General features: G+C 35.9%; 1 protein-coding gene across 2 annotated transcripts in view; it reads left to right on the top strand.

Moving 5' to 3' along the window:
- The first annotated feature begins 7,224 nt into the window (after window positions 1-7,224).
- The window catches only part of stumps (DBB domain-containing protein stumps), a 264,285-nt gene continuing 248,286 nt past the window's right edge, over window positions 7,225-23,223 (top strand). Inside the window, exons 1-2 of one of the 2 annotated variants that reach the window (XM_073961101.1) lie at window positions 7,225-7,687; window positions 21,933-22,179. The gene's annotated coding sequence lies outside the window, so the exon portion shown is untranslated. Of the gene's footprint in view, window positions 7,769-21,932; window positions 22,180-23,223 lie in introns of both variants that reach the window. The other variant, XM_073961102.1, reaches the window with a different exon arrangement.

Below are 23,223 nucleotides of genomic sequence, written 5' to 3'. Positions count from 1 at the left end.
CCGTATGCACAACAAACAACATCAGTTGTGAAATAAAAAGAAGAATTGTATTGGGCAACAGATGCTACTTTGGTTTAAGTAAGCAGTTTAAAAACAAAGCCACATCTCGTCAAACAAAAACCAGTAAGGAAAGGATCAAAGTCGGGCGGGGCCGACTATATGATACCCTACACCACTGTGAATATGTAAAATATAAATCGGAGCTATATCCAGATATAAACCGATTTTGATATAATTTGGCACATTTATTTCCAGACCGAATTCAGTCACACATTCCAAATATCATTGAAATCCGACTTATATAGCGTGTTTGGAGCAGCAAATACGCGAAATCGGTCGAAAATATATATGGGTGCTATATCCAAATCTGAACCGATTTCGATATAATTTGGCACATTTATTTCTAGACTGAATTCAGTCACACATTCCAAATTTCATCGAAATCGGAAATATATAGCGTGTTTGGTACAGAAAATACGTGAAATCGGCCGAAAATATATATGGAAGCTATGTCCAAATCTGAACCGATTTCGATATAATTTGGCACACTTATTTCTATACCAAATTCAGTCAAACATTCCAAATTTAATTAAAATCGGACGTATATAGCGTGATTGGTACATCACATACGAGAAATCGGGCGAACATATATATGGGAGCTATATCCAAATCTGAACCGATTTCGATATAATTTGGCACATTTATTTTTAGACCAAATTCAGTCACACATTCCAAATTTCATCGAAATCGGACATATATAGCGTGTGTGTTACAGAAAATACGTGAAATCGGCCGAAAATATATATGGGGGCTATACCAAAACTTGAACCGATGTAGCCCATCTTCGAACTTGATCTTCCGACGGCTAAAAAAATGGTATTCCCCAATTTTCAGCGAAATCGGTCAACAAATGCGACCAGTACGTTGCGAACGGACGGACGGACGGACGGACGGACATGCATAAATCGACTCAGAAAGTGATTCTATGTATATCCCTAGAAGGAACTATGGGTCTATCTCGCTTCCTTTTGTATGTTACATACAAATGCACTAACACATAATACCCCTTACCACATAGTGGTGTAGGGTATAATAACGCTTTAAAAAACACTGATATTACCCATGCTTATGTATGTTTCCGAAGCCTGATTACCAACGCAAGCATCAGATCCAGATCGGATTTTATTACCATGCTTAACATGGTTAAATATTGAGTTTTTAAAGAATCTTCTTCTGACCTCTGAAGCAAATTTGTGGGATAGGACAAGAATAAAATATTTGGAGAAATAATGAACTAGATGGAGTTTTTATACCCTCAGCATTTATGCTAACGAGGGTATATGCACTTTCATACGGGCAACATGTGCCTCATCGAAATAATGGTTTTAGACCCCAAGTATGTTTGGACAAAATGTGTTTTAGACAATTTGGAGTTGATTTAGCCATGCCCGTCAGTCTGTCTGGCTGGCTGGAGCGCACGATAACTCTCGAATGGATCAACCGATTCGGTCCAAAATTTGGCTTTCGTAATATTTTGTCCAAACTTAGTTTAAATTCGAAGATGGGTTATATCGGTCCACTCCTTCCGGTACCTCCCCCACAAAAGTTCGGAAATGTTCGGAAAATTTGTTTGCACGTTAACTATTGAAGAAAGTAACCGATTTGGTCCAAACTTTTCACTTCGTAAAATTTCTACCAGACTTAGACAATGTTCCAATATGGACTCAATCGGTCCACTCTTTCGGGTACCTCCCGCACAAAATTTCGGAAAAGTTCAGTTTAGGACCTGTTCACGAATCTCTGTGAATCGTTGTTGTAGCAACTTGTATTCATTGCCCCCATTTATAATGGTATAAGTTTCATCAGGGGCAGGTCCATACTTCCTGAGAAAATAGCCTGGAAGGTACAAAAAAGCCCTGTGAGACCGTGTGTAGTGGTTGGAGCGCACGATAACTCTCGAACGGATATGCCGATTCGGTCCACAATTTGGTCTTGGTAATATTTTGTGCAAACTTAGTTTAAGTTCCACACCTTCAGGTACCTCCACCACAAAAGTTAACAAATGCTCTGAAAAATTGTGAGCGCGTTAACTCTTGATGGGAGCGACCGATATGGTCCATACTTTACACATCCTAAAATATCTACAAGATATAGATCAGGTTCGAATATGGACTATATTTGTCCACTTCTTCGGATACCTTCCACACAAAATTTTGGAAAAATTTACTTTAAGACCTGCTCTCGAATCACTTTGATTTTTGTTGAAGCAACTTGCATTCGCTGCCTCAATTACGGCAGGTAAAGTTTTTTCAGGGGCAAGTCCATAATTCTTGAGAAAACAGCCCGAAAGTTGTAAAAAATCCCTATGGTACAATATGTAGTGGTTGGAGGCAGGGACGTACGCAGGGGGGGGGGGGGGGGGGCACGGGGGGCCCGGGCCCCCCCCGAAATGGTTTGGTCGAACAAAATTTTTTAAGCTACTCTAACTAGTCATTATATTTTTTCTCATAAACATGTTTGTATATTTGAAGATTTCAAATTAAAACTTATATTTTCTTAAGTTTCTGAACAAAAAATGTACATCATTAACAAGTTTTGTAAGAAAATATTTTAAAAATGTTTGTTTGTAAGCTGTTTTTGAGAGAAACTTCCAATAAAATCTGAATTACTTCTTCATGTCATATCATACCACTATCAAATGCTAATTCCTTAATGAATATACCCCATGTCTATTATTTATTCGAACTGTATAGTGCTCTCGAGGCTTAAAACTCATCCGGTTATAACAAAAATAACGAGTTCAATATTATGGGAATGGAAATATATAAAAAAAATCTATTGAATAAAATGTATGAAGGGTCGGTCCTTCGTGGACTACATATTGAAAGTCAATTAGAAATTTATTTTACTGCCATCGCCGAAATATTGTTACTCTGTTTTAGATAAATTTGCTGCTAAACAGTATGAGAAAATAATGAAGACAAATGAATTTTTGTGCGTCACTTGATTTTTACTTATCATTACCGAAGTATAATTGTAACCTCAGACTTTAGATTAAGAGATTAAATATACTAGGATTGTATCGTATAGATTTCATCAAAATAATGAGTTAAGACTCCACATATGTTTGGACAATATTCGTTTCAGCCAAGATGGAAGTACTTACCACACCGTCCATCCGTCTGTATCTCTGTTTGTCTGGCAGTTTGGAACTCATGATAACTCTCGGTCCAAGTTATGGATCTCGTAATGTATTGTCCAAATTAAATTTAAGTCATATCGGTACCTCCGCCATAAAAGTTAAAAAATATTCACTAAAATGGTCGAAGGGACTAACCGATTCGGTCTAAAATCGAACCTAATATGGTTCGCAAGATTACTTCCAAAAGTACATCAAGGTCCAAGAGAATATGTTTGGACAACATCTTCAGGTCTCTTATACAAGTCTAACATAACTGCAGTTTAAAGACTGTTCGATGATTTTTTGAACATTTTGTAGTCTTGTTGACAGCGATATCCTACTTTTCGTGGACAAGTTTATGCTTCCTGACAAAGCTCTAATTACTACGGTGGCCAACTAAAAAGCTTATGGGCGCGGTAACTATCGAGAGGAGTGTCTCTCAAATAATTATTAGTGAATAATTGTGTGGGGTTCAATAAGGATCGATTGTTATTTGTCTAAACTATATAGAACTAAGTCCATCAAAGTGTTTGTCATCGAGTCCAAAAACTTCTAATCGTACAATTAAGAAAACAAATTATAACGCTTCTTTTGTAACATAATATTAAAAGTAAAAATAATCCTGGTATCAGAATCTATCTCTTTCGTAAATAACACTGTGCAACATTTTTAAGGTAATCTTGTGCAAATAATTTGTAGTGAGGATTTTTTGAAAGTACAGACCCAAAGTGCAAAAGCCCTAGTTCCGTTTTGTTGAGTCAGATTTAGCTTGGATTTTATGGCCCCATCTAAACATTGTTAAATATCGACTTTTTAAACAACTCGGGGCTATATCTCTGAAACCAATGAAAATCTTCTTCTGACCTTTGCAGCAAATTTGTAGATAAGGGCCAAAATAAAATATTTGGATAAATGAAAAAAAAAAATAAATAAATTTTATAATATATCTAAAAATTCCATAATTTGTATACATGTCGCACCATATCTCAAAAACTGTTAAATTTTTCTTAATGTTTTCATTTGGAAACATATCAACGACAACGACAGCCGATATTCTTAAAAATTAGGCTAAGATCATCGAAATAGTGAAAATCTTGCTATAGCAAAGACAACGGCAATTCTTTGTGGTTGTAAAATTCTGCGATAAACCATAACGTGGACCTGTATGATTAAAAACTTCAATATACTTCAATACATTTTACATGGCGACATTACCGAACGTGGCCCGATGTTGTCTATTTTCAATTCTAAATATCCTACTCTGTAAATATTTAAAATTGTATCCTTAGTCCCAATTTACATTAAACGATTTTTCTTGCGGCAATTTTTCTCGTTCTCTTTTAAACTTGCCTCTTGCGTTTATACAGGCAATTCTGTTTTCAAAACAATGAAAATAATGTCAAAAACGAAAAATATAAAAGGAATTGCCTAAAAATTGCCGGTACGAGCAATTTTTTTCCACTTCCATACCCCTTACGTGTCTCTCCTACAAACTGAGACTTGCCGCAAGTAAACTCGCCTAATGTAAATTGGGACTAAATATTATGAATTCTTTCTATTGAATTTATATACTTTGTACCATTATTTCATATAAAATATAGAATAGAATATGTGCCAATATTTCCAGTCCATCGGACAAAAATTTACCGAGATATGAGCTTTCGAAGGGAAACATTTATTGTATTTTGTATGTAGCATAGAAACTAAAACGTCTTTTCTTCGAAGTGGCACTTTATATGTTTTTGTGGGACTATTGTACACATAAATCATGTGCTTAACCGAGAGTCTTTAAAAAAACTGCTGACGGAGTCAGAAAAAATATCTATTTTGTACAGTGTTTTGTTTTTGTTAAAATCGAAATTTTGATTTTAACTGTTCAAAATTTTTAAAAATTGATTTTTTTAATTCCTTTTCGATAATAGACAATATTATTAGGTTCGTAATGATCCCACAAAAATATATGCTGATCGGTTTATTCTTTTTCAAACTACAGTGGGTACCGCAAACTGCTTTAGTAAAAACAGTGCTTTAAAACCGGGCATTTGAATGTAAGATTTTTCAAAAAAAAAGAAGTTAACTTAAGGTTTAATAGATTTTTTATAAAAAATGCATGAAAATGGCTTTTCTCATACTTATAAGTGGCCATAACCCCTTAAAATAGCTTTACGTAACGCTACACAACATTTTAATTTTTCATGATTTTTGGTCAAGTTGTGCCCCCCCCGAAATCAAATCCTGCGTACGTCCCTGGTTGGAGGGCTCGAACCGAATACTGCGTTCGTCCACACTTTGGATATTGTAATATTTCTTCGAATATTAGATGAAATCCGAAGGTGGTGCTTATAGGTACACTGTTTCCGGTACCTATTCATACTTTTGTCGGTATTTCAATCCACACAGGCTGAGGGTAAATCTCTGTCGGCAAAGCCGACTGATACTTTTTTACTTGTTCTTATGTGGTTTTTTCAAAAGATAAGTTCTACTAGTTTAGGGCTATTCGTTTCTGAGATAAAGGCCTGATAAATGCCCGGGGGTGCATGAGGGGTGATGAACCCGCTAAAAAGGCATATAAATACGAGCCACATGGCGGCATAAATTTCTAAGTGGATAAATAGCTCCCAATATTTACGATAAAGCTTTATAATTCAGTATAGAAGTTTCTACTACTATATCCTAGGACGTTTTGATATAACCCCCATAGAACGGTACTTCCAGATTTTCGGTATTTTTATGGTTGCGGCCTCAATATCCAACCGAAATGGCTGAATTTTGTTATTTAGTCTTTGTAGGGAGTATAAAACTTTCCACCGGGAATTTGTTGATATAGGTCCGCGTCTTTACATAGCTCCCATAGAACGGTCTCTCCCGATTTTCGGTATTTTGAAGGTCGTGGCTTCAATATCCAACCGAATTGGCTGAAATTTGGCATTTAGTCTTCGTTGGGGGTAAACAACTTTCCACTAGAAAATTGTCGGTAAAGATCCACGTCTTCATATAGCCCCCATAGAATGGTCTCTCCGGATTTTCGTTATTTTGAAGGTTTCAGCGTTATTATCAAATCGAAATGAGTGAAATTTGGCATTTAGTCTTCGTTGGAGGTAAAAAACTTTCCACTAGAAATTTGTCCACGCCTTCATATACCCCCCATAGAAGGGTACCTCCCGATTTTCGGTATTTTAAAGGTTGTGTGGTATTAAGTCTTGGCAATAAAAGTCCAAGTCTTCATATCGACGCCTCCAAACAATAGTATGCTAAGTCGACTTAGCATGTTTTCAAGTTCTTTACATTTTTATATTTAACGTCCTTTAACTTAAATTCTGCCAAATTTTGGTAATGATCGGACAATCCGAACATAAGTTATAAACAAATATTTACTTAGCATAGTACTGAAGGTCAAAGAAATTTCCAAACTATTAGAGCTTGTCCTCCAAAATCGCTTTTCAGATTTTGCTAACTATTATTTGGAGCTGTCGAACGTCCTTTAACTTAAATTCTGTCTAATTTTGGTAATGATCGGTCAATCCGAACAGAAGTTATAAACAAATATTGACTTAGCATAATACTGAAGTTCAAAAAAATTTCCAAACTTTGAGAGCTTCTCCTGCAAAACTCACTTTTTAGACTTAGCATACTATTATTTGGAGGTGTCGATATAGCCCCCATAGAACGATACCCCCGATTTACGACATTTTCAAAGATTTAGCCCAATTATTCAATCGAAATGACTGAAATTTGGTATTAAGGCTTCGCTAGTGGTACAAAATATTGTAATCAGTGTAGTCCTTCTATAAAGGTACCACCCGATTTAAAATCTTTTGAATATGTTACTATATCGTGAAATTTCCATAGGAGCCTCGTACCATTAAAATACACAAATATTTGAAAAGAATTTCAATTTTGCTATTGAGCGGCACCATTTTTGTTGTTTGTAGTGAATTTGCTCGCGATTTTTTGTTGTTGTCTCTGTGTGTAGCACATTTGAGAAATGTATGTTTCGGCACTGAGTTGAGTATTTGGCGCTTTCGGTTTTTCTCATCACTTTTGTTGGCGATGGGATGTTTTCGCGTCTTGTCTCTTTGGCAGTGCTCGTATCGGTCTTTTTTAGGGGGATTTTTAGATCGTAAATGAGGCGGTGGCGGGTGGGTGGTATGTATATGTTGATGGTGTGTGATGGTATGCGAATATTGTTGTTGCTACTGTTAGCTTCTGCTGCTGCTGCTGTCGTCGCCGTTTGTTGAGCTGAATTCATTTTACATTTCGAATTTTGTGTGTACGTGAAGACAGTTGTTGATCAACGCGTTACGTCGGACGGGATCGTGCGCGAATACCCAACGTTTGTTGTTCTTTTTTGTATTATTTATTTTTTCTAAAGCGTGCCCGTGCCTTGTAGTGTTGTTATTGTTGTTGTTGCTGGCAAAGAAAAACGGGACGCCGCAAAAAGAAACACGGGAAAATCTATCAGAAAAAGATAAATTTATGGAATTTTTTGCAAGATTAATGTGAAAAGTAATCAGAAAACAAAACAAAAAGAATTTATCCCTAAGGAAATATTGTGACAGTGTATGTGTGTGTATGTGTACGAAAAAAGTGAGTACTGTTGTTTTTCCAAAAAAAAAAAAACAGAGAGGCGCCATAAATTCTACATACCAAACATGGTATCCACGACGAGACCAGCCATTTCTGCTCCTGTTATAGGCGTATAGAAGATAAGCTAGCCACCAAGCAAGCAATGATGGTGTTGTGGTTACTTTAAAAAAAACACCATTGTTTACATTTCCATCATCGCTCTATTTGAAATCCTTTGATACTGCACTCTGCAAGTGTCAGCAGCAGAGCAACCGCGCATTTTTCCTATTCATGTGGAAAATTTTTGTGGTAACTATTCCATTTCGTTGTTGTTGTAAAATTTCGTTTATATTATTGTTTTTGGGAAAAAAGTTTCCCCATACAGCAACTTGTAACGGTCAAAAGTGCATACAAACTAAAAATATTTTCCTTCTTTTCGTTTTGTTTTGAAAACTGATTTTGACAGAGATGACATTCTACGTCAGCTGTCGATCAACATCAACCAGTCAGTCAGCCATAAACGATAAAGTCAAAAGCGCCCATAAATATGGTGGCTTTTGTGGGCAACGAATTATGGATATTTAAAAAAAAAAATATTAAGGCTGATGATATTCGTGTCACTGTGGGGATGAAAAGGGTGTTCCCGAATAATGTGATGATTTTATTGGTAACATTAAATTTTTTGTACTTTTTTTCTGCAAGAGAAATAATTCGATCTTCAGAAATTATATGCCCTTATAAAATTAGAAAAAAATGCTATATGCTGTAGAAACATGGACTTTAAAATCAGCAGACATAAAAAGATTGGAGACATTCGAAATCTGGATATATAGGCGCGTACTGAAAATATCATGGACTGATTTCATACCTAATGCCGAAATCCTGGGAAAAATGCACTGCGAGAGGGAGTTGATTGATTTGATAAAGAGACGGAAGACAGCATACCTGGGGCACATTATGAGAAACCCCAAATACAAATTGCTACAAAATATACTACGGACAACTATTGCTGCCAGAGCTGAAAGAGGCAGAAAAGAAACTATATGGCTAGGCAATATCCAAGTATGGACGGGAATTTGGGATTCCGGAAGACTTTTAAGTGATGCTAGAGACAGAGATGCCTTTGCAGAGATCCTGAAAAATATGTGAAATTATAATATCCTAAGCAAATAATGATTTTTTGTAATATTGTTTTGGTCGCCTATAATTCGAAAACCGAATTGGCAAATAAAGAAGAAGATAAAATTAGATATTTGTGCACTAAGCCACCGTGGTGCAGTGGTTCGATTCCCAGGCCAGGCAACATCAAATTTTCAACGGTGGTAAAATATCCCTCGATATGGCTTATCTTCGAACTTAAACTAAGTTTGCACAAAATATTACGAAGGCCATATTTTGGACCGAATCGACAGATCCGTTGGAGAGTTATCTTACGCTCCAACGACTACATACGGTGTCATAGGGGGTTTTGTACCTTTTAGGTTATTTTCTTAGGAAGTATGGACTTGCCCCTGATGAAACATGTACCGTCGTCTGGGGGGCAGTGAATACAAGTTGCTACAACAAAAATCAAAGCGATTCGAGAGCAGGTACTAAACGAAAATTTGTGTGGGAGGTACCCGAAGGAGTGGACCGATTGAGTCCACATTGGAACTTCATCTAAGTATGGTAGATATTTTACTATGTGCAAAGCATGTACCAAATCGGTTACTTCCTTTAAGAGTTATCGTGCGCACAAATTTTCAGAACATTTCCGAAATTTCGTGGCGGAGGTACCTGTAGGAGTGGACCGATATAACCCATTTTCGAACTTAAACTAAGTTTGTACAAAACATTACGAAAGCCAAATTTTGGACCGAATCGGTTGATCCGTTCAAGAGTTTTCGTGCGCTCCAGCCAGCCAGACAGACGGACGGACATGGCTAAATCAACTCCAAATTGTCTGAAACACATTTCGTCCAAACATACTTGGGGCCTAAAACCATTATTTCGATGGGGCACATTTTGCCCGTATGAAAGTGTATAAGTTATCAGGAAATATAAATAATTTATATACCCTCGTTAGCATAAATGCTGAGGCTATAAATATACCGGCTAAACAAACGCAATCTTTTTCTCAAAAATTATGTATTGATGAAGTTTTCAGAATTTGGACGTATCAACTTGCCGACAAAAATATGGAGTTGATTAAAGCTCAAAAGTGTTGTGGAGGAGTCACCTGAGGCACATGGACCGACATAGTCCATTTTGGAATTCATTTCTTTCGATAAATACATATATTGCGCCCACCAGTCATTTTAGTTGGTCACTGTATAATTTAGATCTTTTGGACCATAGACCAGGAAGCATGGGCTTGCCCACCAAAAGTATAAACCACATGGAGTACCTTCGGTAAACATTTGTAAAGGAATTTCGAACAGACATTTAACATTAACACTTTAACACAAATGTTGTACTTTTTAAGGGAGGTACCTTATGTGGACCAATATGGCCCATTTTCGAACTTAAACTAAGTTTAGACCAAATCGGTTGCTTAGTTCGAGAGATATCGCGAGTACAATTTAATCAAAAAATTTTGAACTTTTGTGGACCGATAAGCACAATCGTCAAACTTTATTTAAGATTCGAAGAAATATAACGACATTGCAACATTCGGTAGTGCGAAGCAGCCACTACAATTGGTGTCCTTAGAGGGTTTTTAAAGTCTCGGTCCATATTCTCAGGAAGCATTGACTTATCCCTGAATAAACTTGTATCGTCGTAATGGGGGCAGCGAATACAATCAATGGTATGTAATCCCTTCTAAAATTCACTTTTCGGAAATTTTGTGTGGGAGGTACACGAAGGAGTCCAATTTTGAACTTGTTCGAATTCATCGTAATTCATATAAACTTGGACAAAATATTAAGATACCCAAATATGTATTGGACCCAATCGGTTGATCGGTTCGAGATTTATAGTGCGCCAGACAGACAGCCTTAGTCTGAAGGCTAGGGGTATAAAAAATCTTGTTGAGTTCGTGAGGATCTTTTAAAAGACATCACATCGGGCTGTATCGTTTAATTTTCAGCCATATCGGTTGAAAAATGTGGCCTAAACCTTTAAAATAGTTAAGCAGGTTCTACGAGGGGCACTAGAAAACTTTCAGGCCTAGGCAACACGCAGTGTCGGCAGGCGTAATTTGACGTTTTTTTGGAAAGTTTGACAGTTTTAGCGTAGGCGCACTCAGAACAGTTTTACATACGACCATGTGTTGGGTTGTTTACAGTGGCTTGATTGAGACACCTCTAAAACATGGTTTTTGATTCTTTTACAGCATCTTCTGGCGACGAAAATCGTTGACCACGCCATTTTTCTTGATGTGCTGGAATCGGATGAAGTCATTGGATCCTCAGTCAGGGCTGTACGGCGCATGACCCATCCATTCCACGTTTTGTGCCGTCTGGCGATGGTTTGAATCGATGTCGCATTGTCATTGTTCTTCGAATTTCTTAAGAGACTTCAGGCAAACAAATTATAGTATAACACTCAGAATAAACCGTTCTATATTTCTCAAGCCGTATAGTCGCCACACGGTCAGTGTCGACGAAGAAACAGGCGACCATTTGCTTCGAAGGTCTTCTTCCATGAACAAATTTCCTTCGATTTGGCTCGCTTTCGAAGACCTAAACGGTCGATTCTTGTTTTGTTTCGGGTTTCTAAGCATAGATCCAAGATTCGTCGTCTTTGATGATCTTATAAATGCCGTTGGAAGCACCGCGATTATTTTTATTCACAATTTCTTTGCACTAATCCCAAAAGAGCCTTTTTTGAGCGATTGACCTATTTTGCTGGATCTACACGCAGAGAAGAGATATTATAGGAACAATCATATTCTAAGAACAAAGTAGCGTATTTTAAAAATCTGAAAATATATATTTTTGGTTCAACAATATATATTGTGTCATTATGGTTCCTGACACAAAATATATGGTTGAAACAACAAAATATATTTTCAGATTTTTAAAATACACTATTTTGTTCTTAAAATATGATTGCTCCTACAATATCTCTTCTCCGCGTGTAGCGAGATAAATCCATTTTTCTGCGGCCAGGTGTTCGTGCAATATCAAATATTAGTTGGTGGAAGAAATGCCCAAGGATGCCTCTATCTCACGGTATATATCATGGTGATCCTGCATTATCCGTTCACGAACGGCTTAATTTTTTCTGAAACAACGGCCGGTTTTTGCCACCCTCACGACCTTCGTTTTTTGCGAGTGTCGGTCACGATTGAATTCATTAAACCAGTTTTTCATAGTGATATGGGATGTCCCTTTATCGACATAAAAAAATTAATTTGTTTCCGACAAAAATGTTCACAAGTAAATTCCATTTGTTTGCAAAATGATTTTTTCAAGTCACTGTAAACAACCCAACACATGGTCGTATGTCAAACTGTCCTGAGTACGCTTAGTCCCGGTCCACACTAGAGTGCAATAAAATTGCATGAAATTATGCGTCTCTAGATCGAATTTCATAGTAGAGTAAAATTATAAAATTGCTGTAGTGGGGAATTCGATTTAAGAACGCCTAATTAGGTTAAAAACAGTCAAACTGTCCAAAGAAACGTCAAATGACGCCTGGCAAAACTGCGTGTTGCTTAAGCCAGAAGGTACATGCCCCCTGCGTTCATCCCTGTCATTTTACCCATTTCTCTAGGATAATGAGCCTAAAACCTTCAAAATACCGAAAATCGGGAAGTACCATTCTACGGAGGCTATATCAAAACGTGGACCTGTACTGACAAATTTCTGGGGGAATGTTTTGTAGCCCCAAGAAAGACTGAATACCAATTTTTATCCATTTCGGTGTGATAATGAGGCTAAAACCTTCAAAATACTGAAAATCGGGAGGTACTGTTCTATGTGGGCTACATCAAAATTTGGACCTGTACTGACAAATTTCTTGCGGGGAAGTTTTGTAGTCCCAAGGAAGACGAAATACCAAATTTTAGCCATTTCGGCTAAAATCTTCAAAAAAGCAGAAATCTGAAGGTACCGTTCTATGAGGGCTATATCAAAACGTGGACGGATATAGTCCATTTTCAATATCAAACACCCTAGGAGTAATGCAAACTTCTATACCAAATAATAAAGTTCTTTCTTTAATATTGAGAGACGTATCTTGATTTCAACAGACAGGACGGGCATGGTTATATCGACTTAAGCGGGGTACACACGATCAGTTTTGATTGTCGATTTTTCGGAAATATCGATAAATGTCAAACTGTCCAGCAACCACAAAATATTTTGTGGTTGCCTGATGACTAACAAAACGGCCACACTGTCAAGCAACCGATTATTTGAGCAAAACTGACAATCAAAACTGATCGTGTGTACCCCGCTTTAGGATTTTATGCTGATCAGGAATATATACATATGGGGGTTTCCGAGTGAAATCAGACACATTATTAAAAAGTGTTTTTTATAATAATGGTTCCACAAACATCCCAGACGGGACAGGGGAGACTTCTCTCATATCAATGAGTGCACCCCGATTCATATTGGCTCAATGATATGGGACCTACTGTTTATCGCCGAGTCCGAACGGCGTGTCTTACGACACCACTTTATAGAGAAGTTTTACATGGCTGAAATACTCAGAAAATGTCGCCAACATTACTGAGGGGTAGTTTGCTACCGTTGAAAATTTTGATGTTGCCTGGCCGGGGGATCGAACCCACGACCTTCTGCGTGCAAGGCGGGTGTGCATACCATTGTTGTGTTTTTGTGTTTTTTTACTTTCTTTATTTTTTGCTGTGGTGATGCTGCTCATCGACAAAACATTTCAGTATATTTTCATATTTTTTGGAGTAACGATTCAAGAGATATCACGCCTTAAAAAAGTCGAATTCTGTAAAAACGATATGTAAAGAAATACTCATAGGTTCTTTAATATTGGTCGAAATAGAAAAAAACTTTTTTTGTATTTTTATTTTTATCAGCTATGTAATAAAAATAGAAAAAAATGCACAGTGGGCTTGGGTGCAGTTTTCGCGATTTAATATTTAAAATCAATTTTTATCATTGATTGTACTCTTCGATTTTCTTGAAATTTCTTTGTATTATTAATTATAATATTATTAATTATAAAAATGTTAAGTCCTATTTGGTAGTAGGATTCGAATGATTACTATTTTTTTCTTAATTTTTTAAAATTTGTCAAACAATTTTTCCTTTATACCACTGTGAAATACACTCCGGTTCATCTGAATAGAACCAACCAATATTTGCCTACAAATACCGTTATATCTGACGATAGAAGAGGAATTGTAAATTATATTTTTGTGGACATGTAAAGTATATAGTAACCAATATTTTCAATATCTAACATGTTTAACATTTGGGTTATAACAGTACTTTTTTCTCGCTTTATGAAAAAATGCCAAAATATTAACATGTTTCAATGGTTCACCAGTATAGAACCATGCTAAGAATTTACACAAATCCTTTGTCAGATGTGGAAAACTTTTACCAAAAACTTCTTATAATTATAAATAAAGGTCGTGAGTGTTGATTGCCAACAAATATTGTGCAAAAAATGTGTATTAGGGTCCTGGGATATAATGAAAATCGATGCTTAGAGCTCCAAACAATATACGGAATTATGTTCAAAATTTTCAAGACTACAATAAAATTACAAAGAAGTCACATTTGATCGGTTTATAAATCCGAAACACAGGAAATATGGTAAAGATAACTCAAATTTCTACCTTTCCAATCCAAAACTTGATATTTCATCTCAGGAAACTGAATGCAACTCGATGGGTTCCACCTAGTTTCGTTGGCCGTAGACATTTACAGTTCCAAAAAATAAAAAAATCTCAATGCTGCCTAATAAGCTAGATGATCTAGGGGTTTCCTCTTGTAATATTCTCTGATCATGAAGAACCTTCCTGCACGCGGGTAGTCGGTATCCACCCTATGAAGACTAGAATGACTGCCGCGGTAACATCTAAGAACCTACTACAACAAAAGCCCACTATTATGCTGATGTACAAGAAGGATCTTCGTTTCACTAAAGATACAAGGAGGTACACGCAGAACAATTTATGTTAGAAATATGTTTGGATCCAAACAAATATATGTTTGGGACCGGTTGCAAACAAATATATGTTTGGATCCAAACATAATATGTTTGGGTCCAAACAAATATATGTTTGCAACATTTTGTAACATATCTCAATTTGATATGTTTGGGTAAAACATATTTTTTATGTTAGAACATTTTTTTCTTGGGTGGAGAGAGGATGTTTGTCAACGAGAGTAATAACAGTGCTCTCGCGGCTGTGGAATGCTGTTTTATAATGAAGAGTTGTGTGTATTGTATAATAGAAGACGTAGAAGCGAAGAAGGGGGCTTTGGTGGCATGTATGCGTCAAACTCGTGTGTTTCTTGTTAGCAGGCGACGAAGAAAAGAAGAAATGATATGAATTATATTTTTTTCTTTCTTCAGTGTTTTAGATGCCTTTGTAGAGTCAAGACGGTAAAGTGAGTGAATAAATCAGTGTTTTGTGTTTTCTTAAAGAAATTGTGCTTTTTAGTAAATTAAATTCCCAATACATTTTATAATTGAATCGGAAAGTTGAATGGAATTATTTTATTGGACACGGAAGAAATCGCATTTAATATTGGTAATTACATTCATACTTATGTATATTTGAAATATGGCATATCCATATTTATTTATTACATTACATAATCATTTGATTCTAGATGCCGATTCCCCGCTGATGATTTCAACTATGAGGACAATTTGTTTTATTTCACAACTAAGGAGAAGCGTCTAACTACATTTCTATATATTTTTCCTTTTTAAAAGTGTGACTATTTACAAATTATTTCAATCAGTTTTTCTTTTATTAAAGTGTGTTATGTGTTTCTTTGGAATTTTGTATGTACCTATGTGTTTGTTGTTCTTTTACCTTTCAATAAAAAACCACAACATTTGTGTGTATACTATAGAGGTAGCCAGTGAGTTCTTACTGAGAGCATGTGAGCACACATTTTAAAGTGTTTTACATTGAATTTTACGCTCCCTTGCTCTCAGTAAGCACCCACTGGTGCATGTGTTTGTTTTTTGTGTGTCTTTTGGGTTGGTATTTTCACCAAAACATATAAAATGTTTGCACCCAAACATAAAATTGTTTCCACCCAAACATATCTTTGTTTGCACCCAAACATATATATCTTTGCACCCAAACATAAATATCTTTGCACCCAAACATATATATGTTTGCACCCAAACATATATTTGTTTCCACCCAAACATATATTTGTTTGCAGACCCAAACATATATTATGTTTGGGACTGTTGCAAACATATATATGTTTGCTGCAAAATATGTTTGGGACATATGTTAGAGAGGCCGATTTTTTTTTGCGTGTAAGCATGCCATTTTGACCAATGCTTTGACATGTCATTTTCACCAACCCTTTGGCATGACATTTTCATGTCTTGTTTGGAAAATGGAAAATTCTGTATTGAAATATGATTTTCATGACAAACCAAACTCTTTATTAATTTAAACTAATTCATGAAATAACTAGAACTAATTTATCAGCATAAAGCAGGGACGAGCTTCTTTGCTTAGATCAGGGGTGAGCTCGCCTGTGTGCTAGCACATAGGCAAATTGTGAAAACGTACTCTTAGTTTTTTGTGAAACATAAACAATTAAAAGTTTATGCAATTTTTTATTTATATTTTTTAATAATTTGCATTGTGGAGGATTTTAGACAACATTAATGTTTAAAAATGTTGAAATAAGTAATGAAACATCAAGAAAAAATAAATATTAATTCTCCCTTAAATTTGCCTCTCTCTCGATTTTGCTCAGCTCTGGCTTAGAACGTATAGTGAGGGCGCCCACTGAGTTGTTTTTGCATTTGCTTCTCTCTCTCACGTAAAGTGTAAATGAATGAAAACAAACAAAAACATAATGTGGTTGTTGCTTTTTTCACTCATACGTTCATACATGTCTTCGCTTTGGTTGTATTTCTGTGGTCGTCGCTGGCATAAAGTTTACACCCAAAATTTCAATATAATCACCGCCGCTGCACCGCAACAGAGTTTACTTCGTCCACTCTCAGCCACTGATTTTGTTTCATCTTACAAAAGCTTTTCTATTATCTTCTCATCACCAGTTCAGATTTCGACATGGGCTCCAACAGCACTCCTTTAAGAATTTCTAGTTCGTGAACCTACATTTAAATTGTAATTTTGTAATTTTATAACAAAAATTTTGGAAATGTATACTCTTTTGTTTTAATGTCGCTACTTATAGGGATGTACAAATCGACTTATTTGTTTGTAGTGATCTGTACAAATGATTCAAATGTTGATGAAAAGATCGGATCTTTCACGACTTCCTTTGCATGGGTTTAAATGCTAATGAAAAGATCGGATCTTTCACGACTTGCTTTGAACCAATGCAAAATATGCCATGAAATCACGTCATCGCATAGCACCCCTTCCTTCAAATTTTGCTGGGTAGTTTATAGTTTATAACTAGGTTAAAAATAACCACAAGTGGTTATTTTTCGATTACTTTGCAACACTGAAAATGCAAACAACTTCTAGTATGCATTTTTTGAAAGTACATATTGAGACTACAAAAGCCCTAGTAGGGTTTTGTCCTGTTAGGTCCAGTTCGGATTTTATGGTCCCATCTAAACCGGGCTAAAACTACAGTTATTTACATTTATCGGGCCTTTATATAGGAAACGATTGAGAATTTGGCCTTGTTGTCTTTGACAATATTGTAGCCCTAAACTAGTAGAACTTACCTTTTGAACAGACCATATAAGAAAAACTCCATCTAGGACATCAAAATCGATCAAATATAGAAAATTTAACATTATTGCTGAAATTCTGGTCAGTATCAGCTAAACTATTGCAAATAATGTTCTCAACAATTCTTCAGAACATTCTGAAACTCTAAAATGCCTACTTCATATTGTTTAAGCTGTATTTTGCATCATATCTTTTACAACACGTATTTCAAACACAGTTTACATCGACAGTTTATTCTCGCATTTCGGATTTCACCACATTATTGACATGCATATTTATTAAATCGTCGTTGAAAAATATACTGAAAACAACGTGATAGAGGCATTTTACAACAATGGCACGTTCTGAAGAGTTGTTATGGACATTTTCGATATTTTATGAAATTTGAGGCAATAAATGTAGTTTTTCGAGTCCATTATTTCTCCAAATAGTTTATTCTTGCCCTTGTCTACAAATATGCTTCAGAGGTCAGATGAAGATTCACATAGGTTTCCAAGATATAGCCCACGAGATTACCTTAAAAATGTTGCACAGTGTTATTTCCCATTACGCCAACTAACTATTTTAACATGGGCATGAGCTAGGCAGTGGACAATTGTCCATCTCTGCATTATTTTTAACTAGTTATAAACCAACTATTTTTAACTAATTTATATCTAACTATTTTTTGACTTTTTATAGTCAGTTTAAAATGTTGTTTTTGTCTTGAAGAGAGTGAAAAAAACATTTTTTATTATATTTTATTTATTTTTGATTTCTTTTTATTTTATCTTTGACTTTTTATTTTGACACCAGTTGTTTCCAGTATGATTCCTTGTTGTTCCACCTTTGGTATGTCGAGTCTATAAAAACTAGCTTGTATAATTGTTTATTGCGAAATAATTACGAAAGAGTATATGAGAATTATTTGCGTCGGAAACACACTATTCAACATTCAACGTTTTCAACTGGATGATCTCTAGATGACTTTTAGTTGTAGAATAATTGCTTTGTAACTGACTATTTTCAAACTGGTTGATAACTAGTTGAAAAGTAATGCAGAGATAGTCAGTTGTACATTTTTGTATACCCTCCACCACAGGATGGGGGTATATTAAGTTTGTCACTACGTTTGTAACTACTCGAAATAATCATTGTAGACCCCACAAAGTATATATATTCTTGATCAGCGTGCAATTCTACATCGATATAGCCATGTCCGTCCGTCTGTCCGTCTGTGGAAATCACACTAGCGTCCGAACGGATTGACGTAGGTTGATGAAATTTTGGGAAAATATATTATATGTACGTAGGACTTTTGGTATTGAAAGCGGGCTATGTAGGTCCACGATTTCGTATAGCCCCCATACAAAATGACGCGTGACGCGTCGTCGTTTTAAGGAATTTTTAAGACATTTGTCCTATTTTACCACCGAATTGGTTGTAATTTGGTACTTTGTGTCTCCAGAGGCCAAAAAGCATTCCTACCAAAGTTGGGTTATATAGGTCCACGTTTTGGTATAGCCCCATATAAGGCACCATATAAAGTACGCGCCATTTTAATATATTTTGAATGTATCAGACACATTTGACCAAAGAATCGGTTGTAATTTGGTACTTTGTGTCTTCATAGGCCAGAAAACATTCCTACCAAAGTTGGGTTATATAGGTCCACGTTTTGGTGTAGCCCCCACATAAGGCACCAAATAAAGTACGCGTCATTTTAATATATTTTGAACGTATTAGACCCATTTGACCACAGAATTGGTTGTAATTTGGTACTTTGTGTCTTCAGAGGCCAGAAAACATGCCTACCAAAGTTGGGTTATATAGGTCCACGTTTTGGTATAGCCCCCACATAAGGCCCCTTATAATGTACGCGTCATTTTAATATATTTTGAATGTATCAGACCCATTTGACCAAAGAATCGGTTGTAACTTTGTATTTGTGTTTCCAGAGTCTAAGAAACATTTCTACCATAAAATGTTTATATAGGTCCACGTGTTGATATAGCCCCCATAATACGATATCTCCCGATTTTCGATATTTTGAAGGTTTTAGCCTCATTATCACACCGAGATGGCTGAAATTTGGTATTAAGTCTTCTTTAGGCTTATAAAACTTTCCCCCAGAAATTTCTAGGTATAGGTCCACGCTATCATATAGCCCCCATAGAACGGTACCTTCGGAATTTCGGTTTTTTGAAGGTTGTGGTCACATTAATCCACCGAAATGTCTGAAATTTGTGGTGGAGGGTATAAAAAGTTCGGCCCGGCCGAACTTAACGCCTTTCTTACTTGTTCATTACCCATATAGTCGCAGTGTCCTGGTACCCAGCATAGTCGATAGCTGTTAGTTAGCGCTCCCAAGGCTGTTCTATACTTAAGGACTACATCAGACTTGATGCTACAGGATTTGATGGCTTTAAGAGCCGCTTGACTATCCACAAAGATAGTCACCGGTTCAAAGATTTCTGCATCCAGACTTTTTATCAATTCTGCTGCCTTCCAAAGCGTGAAGATTTCAGCGTGAAAGACACTACAGTTGCTATCTAACCAGTAAGTGTACTCTAGCCTTTCACAGTAGACGCCAGCTTCAGTATATTCTTCCATCTTGGAACCGTCTGCATAAAAAGCCAGACCGTCCAGAGGGGGGTTACTGCGGTTTTAGTCGTCTCTACTAGGCATATCGACATCTATATCGTCAAATCTCAGGACTGGTGATATATAGTTGCTTAGTTTACCACATTGGTTCACAGTGATACCTGATTCTATCAGGATACATCCATGCCCACAGGCACAATCGCGCCAGAGATTCTGTTCACGCAGCCTTAGGGTACTACGAGTTGCCTGACACTTAATGCTGAGGCCCAGACGACTTAAGTTCAACATTGCGTTCAGAGCAGCTTGTGGTGTGCTCCTGGTAGCTCCAGTTATAAGAATCTAGGCAGCACTTTGCACCTTGTCTTTTTTGCTAGATGTCGACTTTCGGCACAGTGAGTGCCACCAAACAAGAGATCCATAGGATAAAATGGGCCTCACCACGGTGTTATACAGCCAGTGTATAATCGTATGTATAATGTATAATTTAGGCCCCAACTTTTCCCAATAGAATTCTTGCATGAAAAAAGTGCAATTAATGCTCTCTTCGCCCGTTCCAAGTATTGTTCGTTCGTTCGTTGTACCAAGATATTTTTCCTCGGGCGAGAGCTGAAGCTGCACTCCACCCAGTGACTTCCGCGGTAACATCTAAGAACCTTCTGCAACAAAAGCCCACTATTATGCTGATGTACAAGAAGGACCTTCGTTTCACTGAAGATCCTTACATTAAGCAATTTGATTTCAATTCCATACTGTAAAAATTTTGAAAAGTTAAAATGATAATCAGTGGTGGTTCCAATTACTGGGTCTAGACTGTTATCCAACTTTGACTGGAAAATTCTTCTTTGTTTGAACAATAAAGTCTGTTATTCTTCATCTCTGAGCTATTTTTTGCTACTGGTCATGTTGCACATGCCTTGGAATACCACAATAATACATATTTACTTATGTACATATGTAAGTAATGGCACATGTAAATATGTAAAAAATATCAGTCTATAATAAGAAGCAATAAAAATATGCGAGAATTACAAGCTTATAATACAAAAAAAAAAAAAAAAAAAAAAAAACGATAATGACGATTAACATCAGAAACATTTCAATCCCTCATCTACCACCCCAACACGTTGTACTAGTCGACATATTAGTTGGCGTTTTTTTTCTGCAAGCGTTCTGTCAATTAGTATTCCAATCATTTGCTATTTTGTTTATAACATTCGTTTTGCTGTGGATGGGACGTTGTGGCTGACTACTGGCCGGCTAGTGCTTGTGTCGCTGCTGCTGCTAGTTTTGTTGTGTTTTCATTTTTTGCTAATAAACGCACTTTGTTGTACATCGATCGTTAAATGTTTGCTCGCACTTTCATACAAGAAAAGTCGACTTGTTTTCTTTTTTACTCATTTTTTGCTATTGAATGCGCAGGCGTGTGTTCAAGCATATTTTGCGCTTTCGTTCAAAGGAATCGATTCGAGTGTTGGTGATCATCGGTGGGGCTTCTTAGCTCAAGAAAACAAATTAACATAAAGAAAAAAAAAAATAACTACAAATTGTGGTGTTTTTTTTTTGCATTGAGGCGGCTTATGTGTTCTATTAAATAGTTTACCTTGTTTTTGTTCTTTTCGAGTTTATTTTTATGGAATAAATTTAAGTTTTTTTACACACACACATACTTACATACTGCGGCGTTGACACAGAAAAAATTATAAATTCATGTTTGCCATTTTTGAAATTCCCTAATAAATCCTTACGGTTTCTTTATCTTTCGTTTAGTTTGACATTTTCCAAAGAATTTTGATAAAATCGAAAAAAAATAAAATTAATTCGCATACAAATTGTTTTTGGCTAAATACCTACCATTTGAAAAGATCCGTAATATCGGTTGGTGATAGTGACTATTTTTTTTTTGTACCTGTTTAAAGTGAGATATACGAGAAAGGCAAAAACTCTAAGCCTGTAATGAATGCTGAAGGCGTCAGTACAGTGAATCAAAATAAACGTCAATTGGAGTTGAATTGAGGTAAGTTATTGTTATGTAAAAAGTTAAAGAATGTAGGACAAATGTTATTACATCTACTTATTATGTTTCGATACTACACTGAAAGAAAAATGTTTCATTGATTTTGAACCAACGTAGAGTTTCACTGAATAAATGAAAAGTTTCATTAAATAACAATAATCATTAAAAATGATCTTCGCCCTAAAAAGGCAAAATTTCAAAAAAAAAAAAGAACATCTTCATTATTCCACAGAAATTTCTTCAATTATGCAATGATACTTCTTTATTAATTCAATAAAGTAGATAGAAGTTACAATTCTACTATTTCTATGAAACTTTCACAGTTATACTATGAAACAATAATGAAAGTTATTTTGTGAAACTCAATGAAACTTCTTCATTAATACAATGAAGTCTTACGTTGGTTCAAAATCAATGACAAATTTCATTGATACAACGTAATTTTTTATAAACAACAAGACAACAAACAAGAAGACCTTAGTCTTTCTTGGGTGTATAAAACTTTTCCCCAGAAATTATTCAGTATAGCTCCACGTCTTCATATAGCCCCATTGAATGCAGAAGTGCACTTTAAGGAAATGTCTTAGTAAAAGATCTGTTCGAAAATCGTATTGAAATTTTTACCGAAGACATTTCTTGTGAATCTGACTACAACGACTTAACTGTGGGGGGAAATAAATTGGTTTAAAAGTAATTTATAACTAGTTTAAAAATAACCACAACTGGTTATTTATCGATTATTTTCCATTACGCCAACTAATTATTTTAACATGGGGATGAGCTAGGCAGTGGACAATTATCCATCTCTGCATTACTTTTAACTATTTATAAACCAACTATTTTTGACTATATTATATCTAATTATTTTTTGACTGCAGTCCCGCAGGGAAGATCTTGCTTCCTCATAAGAAATTCTACGGTGACTCACTGAAATCGGCTAGTAGCACGATAACTATCGAAAGGAGCACCGTAATATTCCTCTTAAACTTAAATCATGTTCAAAAATCTCGTTTTAGTGCTGTTGTTAAGGGTAGTCCTTGTAAT

This window comes from Musca autumnalis, unplaced genomic scaffold (assembly GCF_047663935.1).
Source record: "Musca autumnalis isolate F117 unplaced genomic scaffold, ASM4766393v1 scaffold_1, whole genome shotgun sequence".
NCBI lineage: Eukaryota > Metazoa > Arthropoda > Insecta > Diptera > Muscidae > Musca > Musca autumnalis.
This window is presented reverse-complemented; position numbering and strand designations above follow the sequence as displayed.